The 9,422-nt window shown below is 47.9% G+C and overlaps 1 pseudogene; it reads left to right on the top strand.

Annotated features, from left to right (window-relative positions):
- The first annotated feature begins 885 nt into the window (after window positions 1-885).
- LOC147698448 (uncharacterized) lies at window positions 886-4,179 on the top strand (annotated as a pseudogene).
- Window positions 4,180-9,422: the final 5,243 nt, after the last annotated feature.

Raw genomic sequence — 9,422 nt, 5'->3', positions numbered from 1 at the left:
TATATATATTTTTCCTCAGTGGTGTACACTGTCTTTTTTCTTACGCCATGGCTGATTATATTGACACTGAGGAGTATTATTACGATGAGGAGCCTGAAGAGTCGTTTGAATACGATTTGGTCGATGCCCTTGACCAAGGGGTCCAGCATTCAGTCAATACCGCGCTAGTCCGCGCTATTGGACCATTGAAGCGCCATTTGACCGACTATGCCCAGCAACAGGGCTGGATTCCGTCCTCTTTTTCCAAGCACTCCTCTAAGTCGCCTAAGAATCCTCATAGATCTGACTTTGTGAGATTAGCTAAGACTTTGTCTGCCCCTACTGTAGCTAGACAATCCCATCCACCTCCCCCGGACACGGAGGACACCTCCTCCTCTTCTTCTTCAGGTCCCTCTGGTCCCCCCCCTGCTAAAAAATCTCGCAAAGAACATTTTGTTGACGCCTCCTCACATCCGCCGGTCCTGACCTTTGAGCCAACTGATATAATACACCCCAATTCCAAAACTTGGTTCCCTGCACCAGAGGTTGCTGATTACATCCAGGCACACATCCGTGAACCTTTCGATCAGGAGGTGCGCTCTCGGTTACGCTCCGAGTGCCCTCGCCCGGAGTTGGCCGATAAGTTGGCTGACACTCCGGAGGTCGATCCGACTATTTTGACTTACCTCAAAAAATTCACTAAGGATCCGAAAAAGGGGATTGATCGCTCTTGGCGCCTGTGTCAGGACAAGTTGCTAGATCTTCTTGGCCCCCTGACGAAGATCCTGGATTTAGGTTATCAAGCTCAGGGGTCGGCATCTGGCATCGACCCAGATGAACTTATTGGTTGGGCCCAACGCGAACTGTGCCCTATCTACCGAACGTAGACGTTCCATCTTGTTGAAAATGGATCCAAGGTTATCTGAACTTGCAATGTCTGAGTCGGGTCCCCTGGCTCAAGGTCTCCTGTTTGGTCAACCATTTTTAAAGGAGTTGACGAAGTTCGTGGCGACCTTTAGTGGCCTTGACAAGGCGCAGTCTTCATTGCGCAGGGCGTTCCGCCCGGTTTTTGCCAGGGCCGGACGATCTGGGGGACGTTCGTTCGGCCGAGGTTCTGGTCAGCAACGTGGCCAACAGTTCCACCAGGGAGGAGGCGGACAACGTCAGCAACAACAGTCTTCCTATTCCGGTTCCAAGACGACCTTCTACCCCTCCCGTAAAGGTCGTGGCCAAGGCAACAAAGGAGGCTACGGTGGAAACCAAGGAGGTCGCCAAGATTTCTCCTCTACAGGTGAGCTTGATTCCTTACGACAGTGTTGTTCTGGGGGGCAGGGTGCAATTTTTTCTAGAGAATTGGCGCACCATCTCAAACGATGCATGGATATTGCAGACAGTTCAAGGGTTCCACATCGAATTTTATCACCCTCCCCTTCAAAGTCCCGTCCCTTCTCCCCTTGTTTTTTCCCAACGAGATCGAGAGGTGATCTCCAAGGAAATCGATTCTCTTCTACTCAAAGGGGCCATTGTGCGGACGTCCCTGCATCCACAGGGGTTCATCAGCAATGTGTTTCTGGTGGAGAAGAAAGGGGGAGGTTCTCGCCTTGTGCTCAATCTCAAGGAGTTCAACAATGGGGTGGTTTATCGCCACTTCAAGATGAAGGGCATCCATCTTCTCAGGGATCTTCTTCGCAAGGGCGACTGGATGGTTCGCCTGGATTTGAAGGACGCTTACTTGTCCGTTCCCATTTTTCCGCCTCATCGCCGCTTTCTTCAGTTCCACTGGTCGGGGGAGTGGTTCGAGTACACGGTTCTCCCGTTCGGCCTATCATCCGCTCCGTGGTGCTTCACGAAGCTCCTGAGACCAGTTATGGAATCGCTGCGAGCGCGCGGGGTGCGTTTGATCGTGTATCTGGACGACATTCTTTTGATGGCTCAGTGCCCGCTACAACTACGTTCCCATTTATCATGGACAATCGATCTGCTCCAGTCTCTCGGGTTTCTAGTGAATCCTCAAAAATCTCATTTACATCCCACTCAGTCGATAGAGTTTCTAGGTTTCCTTGTGGACTCGATATCTTGCCAGCTTCTCTTGCCTGCCCAGAAAGTCAGGTCTATCAAGAGGGAATTGAAGTTACTGTTGTCCGCACCGAACGTATCTTTGTGGTCGATCGCTCGGATTGTCGGACTATTGGCCTCATCCATTCAGGCGATCTTTCCAGGTCCCTTACATTATCGGGCCCTGCAACGTCTCAAGATCCGGCACTTGCAGAAGGGTCTTCGTTATTCCGACATTGTTCCTCTGTCACAGGACGCGAAGTCAGAGATGCTGTGGTGGCTCCATCACATGGAAGCTTGGAACGGGAAAGCCCTGTTCGGCTCAACTCCAGATTTGGTGTTGGAGTCGGACGCGAGTCTTTGGGGCTGGGGAGCCCGTTGCGGAGACGTGACGACGGGCGGCCGTTGGTCACAGGACGAACTAGCCCTTCACATCAACTGCCTGGAGCTTCTGGCGGGATCTTTTGCGATCCGCATCCTTGCTCCTCAGGCCACCAGCTGTTGCATTTTGCTCCGCATGGACAACATCTCAGCGGTGAGGTATGTGAACAAACTGGGGGGAACGCGGTCGAGACTGTTAGCAGAGATTGCGAAGGATTTCTGGCACTTCTGCCTTCGGAGGAAGATCACTCTTATTGCAGAGTATCTCCCAGGTTGCCAGAATCAAGTGGCCGACTGGAACTCTCGCCATCTGCTGGACTTCAGCGACTGGCGGCTTCACCCCCGTGTATTTCGGAATCTGTCTCGCCTTTGGGGTCGACCTTGGATCGATCTTTTCGCCTCACGCCTCAATGCTCAACTGCCCAGGTTTTACAGCTGGCGTCCGGATCCGGAGGCTCTTGCCACGGATGCCTTTCTCCAGACTTGGCCTCCTCAGCTTTGCTATGCTTTTCCCCCGTTCGCAATGATTCCGCGAGTCTTGGCCAGAACAAAGCAGTTTCAATCGGAGATCATTCTGATAGCTCCTCTTTGGAGGGCTCAAGCGTGGTTTCCGGACCTTCTGGAAATGAGTTGCTCGACTCCGTTCCTGCTTCCAACGAAGTGGAACCTGTTGTTGGATCCTCTGCTCCATCCACATCCTCTGGTTCTGTCGGGCCAGCTCCGACTGGTGGCATGGCGTCTTTCGGGGGACGCTGGAAAATCCCTGGCTTATCTGGAGACGCTGAGAGATTTATCAATGAGGCTTGGGCCCCCAACACGCGCAAGCGTTATGCGTCAGCTTGGCGACGATGGTGTAATTGGTGTTCTGAACGAGACCTGGATCCCACTTCAGCAGATGTCTCTTTAGTTGTTAATTTTCTTGCTTCCATCGCTTCTTCTGGTTCTGCTTACAGGACTGTCAATTCTTTTCGCTCCGCTGTCTCTGCGGGCCATGATTTTGTCGACGGGAAGCCTATTGGAGAACATCATCTTATCTCTAAATTGCTTCGTGGTGTTCGGATGGCTAAGCCGCCATGTCCGAAGTATGTAGCTCTTTGGGATGTCTCCGTTGTCTTACGTTTTCTGGAAGCTTGGCCTCCCAACGCTTCTCTGTCTCGTAAGCAATTGTCTGCAAAATTGACGATGCTCTTATGTTTGGTATCTTGTAAGCGTATTTCGGATGTACGCGCGTTGGATCTCGCGGGCCGTTCTTTTTCCCCGGAAGGCGTTACTTTTACGGTTTCCAGACGTACCAAGACTAATCTGTCTACTGTCACTTATCCAGCTTTTCCTCAGAACCCACAGTTATGTGTGGTCCGGTGCATAAAAGATTCTTAGGTGAGTACTGCTCCTTTTCGTCAGGATTTGTCTGGACAGTTGTTGATTGCTTTGCAAAAGCCTTTTAAGCCTGTGGCGCCAGCTACCCTTGCTCGTTGGGTGCGCTGGCTTATGTCTGAAGCAGGAATTGATGTCTCCATTTTTGGAGCTCATTCCGCGCGGGGTGCCATGGCCTCTAAGGCTTTCCATGTTGGTGTGAGTTTGCAGGACATTGTGAAGACGGCTGATTGGTCTTCTGATACTGTGTTTAAAACGTATTATTTCAAACCCATTGTGGATATTGCATCTGTTGTGGTGGACAAGCTTTGAACAAGCATAATCTGAGCCTCCTGTCCTGCCATAGAATTAAAAATTTGCAAACATTCGTGACAAGAATTTTCAATTCTATTAAGGACACGGAGGCGAGGATTATCCCACCCATTTGTATTCTACTGCATTGTTTATGTTGCATCTTTGCTGTGCTATGATCTGCAATGTTTCTTGCATTGATTTTTTCCCCCACCCTATGTGATGCGACCTTCCAGGGTTTTTGGAGTTGTGTATTACGGCTCTGTTTTTCTTTCAGGTTCGGACCAGAAGTGATTCTTCGTCATGGTCTCTCCAGCAGTGTTTCCGCCACTTTGGATCTTGGTTCTGCTGTGTTTCCTGATACAGCCTCTTCGCCCTTGGATGGTTACGTGTCTCCTGTTGGCCCTTTTGCAGTTGCCTTCGGCTCTTCTCCTTCACGATGGTCGGCGGTATTTCTCCAATGACTTTGACTGTTTACAATTTACTGGACAAAGAAAGAGGAAGTGTTGTCCTCTATGGTTGTTTATATAGTATGTAGTCTCTATGGTTGCCTAAGGGCTCATGGGATTTGTAGTCTGCTTTTTTCTTTACTATGTTCCTATTGGCTGCTGTTGGTAGTAAAGAAATCGAGAAAGCATAATCCTCGCCTCCGTGTCCTTAATAGAAATGAAAATTCTTGTCACGAATGTTTGCAAATTTTTAATTCACCAATGGTCTATTTTCACTTGTTGACCATCTAAAAATACCGGTCTCTTATGTTATTAAATCGCCAGTTAACATCCGCTAATTTTTGTTTTTTTTAACACTTTGGTAATTTTGGCGGCCATCTTTGGCTGGTGTTAATTTACTCGCAGGACAAACTATTTCATGATCTTATCACTCTGTACTCGTAATTACCAGAGACTACTTTTCTAAAATAATGCAACTTTCGTTATTGTTTATGTAAGTGCATGTCTAATCTCTCTGATTTATTTGTTTAATACAGTCGAATGATCGACCTACTGTCTACATCATTAGACCCATATAATTTTAAAGGTACATCAATTCAATGCAGTCAAATTGTTGGCCTACTATATGCATTCTTAGAACAATACATTTTACAGTATACAGTGGTATATGTCCCAAAATAAAGTCATTGATATTCATATACAACTTTATATGCCGTCTATACATTTGGTAAATTTCTTGGTACTTCTATCTCGTTATGTTTCAATATCAACACTACAAGTATTGTCCTCGAATATACAATCACAGCTTTCTTCTTTCTACTAGACCCAACTAGTTTCAGAACAAACATTATCTCCATGTCTAGCTACTGTCTTAAAACAATGGGTCTGTTTTTCCTTTTGCATCTGTAGTGGTTTCTGTATTGGGAATTGTATTAGTTTGGGCTCACTGTTAATTTTGGCCTTTAGCTGGCTCAGGTGCCCACTCTGTTTTTTTGCAGTTATTTTCCTCCTACCCACCCACCTCTCTACCATCCCCTTCCTCCTCCCAGGACTACTATGGAGACCGCTGCACCACCTCCAGGGAGTAGCCTCTGACCACAGTCTCTGCGCCACACCCCAATGCCATAGCCCAACTCCCATGTCTGCTGCTAGCACGCAGACCTCGAGGCTGCTGGTTCAAGCCCGCTGTGTGCCAGGCCAGTCAAACTGGTTGCCGTTTCCTGGAGCCTGTTTTTCTTGTGCACATGTAGCGGTTCTGTACGGGTAATTTTATTTATTTTTGGAGTCTGTTTTTCCTTTTGCATCTGTAGTGGTATCTGCATTGGAAATAGTATTAGTTTTTGCACACTGTTAATTTTGATCTTTTGCTGGCCTTAGTTCCCGCTTCATTTTCTCGCCATTTTTTCCTCTTGTTCACTGCCCTCCTGCCTCCCTACCACCCCCTCCCACCTCCAGGACTACTTATGGAGGCCGCTGTGCGGCCGCCCACAGCAGGTGCACCAAAGGCCAGCCCGTCTGAGCCCATCCGCACCTTGACCAAGCCCAGCGCCAGAAACCTTGGCCCCATGCACTCCCACAGATACTTCTAAGCAGATCTCCGGGCCCGGGACCTTGGACGCAACAACGTTGTCTCGTATCAGCACACTCCACAGCCGGACCATTCACCAGTATCTATTGCAGGTACTCCTTCACCCCTGGACGACCACCGTTGCAATGACCAACGCCTCGCCACCTCTGCTGACTGACACCTCTCTGGAACAACACAGCTGCCTCCTGATCAGTTGTGTGTTTGTAGAGCAATCTGGCATTAAAGTCTGGGACACTATCGCCACACTCCCCCTGAAGTAACCATCACAGAGACCTGGCTCACCCTCGCATCAGCCCCTGAAATCACCATGGCTACACCCACCTCCTACAAGGTGATACACCGTGACTGCACCAACAAATATGGAGGCAGCATTGCCATTGTACACCCGGAATCTATCACCTGCACCATCACCGATGACTAAACCACAATCTCATAGAACATATTAACTTCCAGCTCCACACTGACGATAACACCACCATCAAAGGCACCCTCACCTACAGACTGCCAGGACTACAAACTGGCCTCAGCGCCACCATCACTGAATTTATCAACCCCTTCGCCTTTGAATCTAAACACTACGTCTTCCTGGGAGACCTCAACTTTCACCTGGACGACTCCACCAACCTCCTGGGAAGACTGGACAAAATCAGCCTCAAGCAGCTGGTCACTGACCCCACGCACATAGCAGGACACACACTGGACCCCATTTTCACATCCAGCAACCGAATCAGATACAGTCACACCAAGGAACTCACCTGGTCGGACCACTCCATTGTACACTTAATCCTTGTTAGACCTCTCTGCACAACCTCAACCACCACAGCGCCCCCTTCTACAGCTGGACCAAGATCACTCATCAACAATGGACTGATGCCCTCTACACCCACTTACCAACGTCGCCCACAGACGTGGATTAGGCAGTACAAATCGTCAACGACTACCACAGCCAGATCAAATCCTCAAAAAAGGAGGCCCTGACCCACCGGATTGACACCAGTGCCAACAAAGCCAAGGAACTTTTCACTATCGTCAGAGAGTTCACCTGCCTGAACGCCATCAAATACTCAATCCACGCCTCACAGGAACTCTGCGACACCCTCCCCGATCACTTCCACACCACGATAGCAACCATCTATAGAAACTTCGAGACCCAACCCTTTAACCTCCTCAGCACCCCATCAGCCACCACCAACGACCACCCACTCACCGCATGGGAACAACCAAGCACACCAAATGCACCCACACGTATGAACTCCATCCACTTCGGACCACACACCAAACCTCCTCCCACTGGTTTTTCAACCTCAGAAGAGACAAGCTCAGTCACAAGATCACCACCATCCTCAATGCCTTGTTAACCACAGCTACCTTTCCCAATGACTGGAAACATGCAGAGTTCAGACCCCTCCTTAAGAAACCCTCCGCAGACCCCAGTGATCTCTAGAACTATCATCCAATCTCACTTCTCCTGTTCCCCGCCAAAGTCCTGGAGAAGGCCATCATCCTCCAACTCACTGAAAACCTAGAGAGAAACAACCTACTGGACACGTACCAATCAGGCTTCAGAGCCAACCGCAGCACTGAGACACCTCTGATCACCCCCACAGATGACATCTGCACCCTACTTGACAGAGGAGAATCAGCGGCACTGATCCTTCTTGACCTCTATGCAGCATTTGACACCGTTTCTCACTGCACACTCATCGATCGGGTATGCCAGATTGGGATCACAGATGATGCGCTCAGATGGATCTCCTACTTTCTCATGGGGTGAACCCAGGGAGTCCGCCTCCTTCCCTTCACATCGCAAGCCAAGCACACCATCTGCGACGTCCCCCAAAGCTCATCCCTCAGCACTACTCTCTTCAACGTCTACATGATATCAGTCGCAGACATCGTCAGATCGCACAACATCATTATCTTCGCCAACACACAGCTCGTCCTCTCACTCTCAGTAGATCCTACCTTGACTAAGATCAACTTCCACAACTGTATGAAGAGCTTATCAACCTGGATGAGGGTCAGTGGCCTGAAGAGCAACACGGACAAGACTGAAGTTCTGATCTTCGACAGACACACAGCCCTCTGGAACAACTCCTGGTGACTGTCGGAACTTGGACCCACAATGAAAGATCACACCTGCAACCTCAGCATCATCCTCGACAGCAAACTCAATTCAATTCAATTCAAAGATAGCTTTATTCGGTATTTTGACAAAAAACCATAAAAGCAGACATAAATACAAAATACAAACATGGACAGACTAAATAACTTCTCATTAAAAACTTATTACAAAAGTACACATCATATAAACAAAGCAGATGGAATTCTTAAGATGCATAAAAGAGTTCTAAAATTCATTTAAAAGGTCATAAAATTCATACGATGTCCTGAGATACATGATTCATTTTCATTGTTATGTATTATTTGATGTAATTATGCACAATATGATACATTTTTGTCCACAAGTTCCTAATCATTACACATGGACCCTCTACATTTTACGACAAAGGTCAAGAATTTTATCGCTGTCACAATGGTGAGTTCATCTTGCAACATATACAATCTGATTAGTGCAGTTTTACAATTTCTAAAGCCCCATGTCTTTAACAGTGGTAACAGGTATCTTTTTCTCCCCCACTGATAATACTTGCAGAAAAAGATGCAGTGTATATTTGACTGATTAGATAAATCGTCGCACGGGCATTTTATCAAGTTAACAGACCAGTCATTCGGAGCAGGGAATGTTGTTAGCCTATAAAAAGACTCAATCCTCATTCGTGTCAGAAGCATTCTATGATAGCACAAATAGGTTGGCGCCAGATATGGGTGAAGACCCAAACCATGAAGGATGCTACGATGGGCTACAATGGTAGACTTATTCCCATCTAAATACCATCTCCTTTCCTCCAGTAAGTCAAGACATGCCACTTTTAAAGCTTTTTTTGATATTCGCGAGCATGATGTGGGATTTACATAGAGGTCTGGTTTACCAATAGAGTTCAAGAAATTTTTAACATAGGCTAACCATGGCTGCTTACTCGAAGCGGATTGGTCTAAACAGTCTTGAATTACTTCCCTATTGAAACCCGTATCTTCACATGTCCAGATCTTAAACCACAGCATAACTGGCGCTATCTTTATCAAATCGGTGATATGAACTCTGTCAAGTTCGTTATGACATATGGTAGTAGATGTGGAACGAGGGGCTGATAAAAGATGCCTCAGGAACGCATTTCCCACTGTTTGTATTTGTGTGCAATCTGCCAGTCCCCAGATGCCCGCCCCATATACGGCAGTGGACA

The sequence above is a fragment of the Lissotriton vulgaris genome, chromosome 8, assembly GCF_964263255.1.
Source record: "Lissotriton vulgaris chromosome 8, aLisVul1.2, whole genome shotgun sequence".
In the NCBI taxonomy this organism is placed as follows: Eukaryota; Metazoa; Chordata; class Amphibia; order Caudata; family Salamandridae; genus Lissotriton; species Lissotriton vulgaris.
This window is presented reverse-complemented; position numbering and strand designations above follow the sequence as displayed.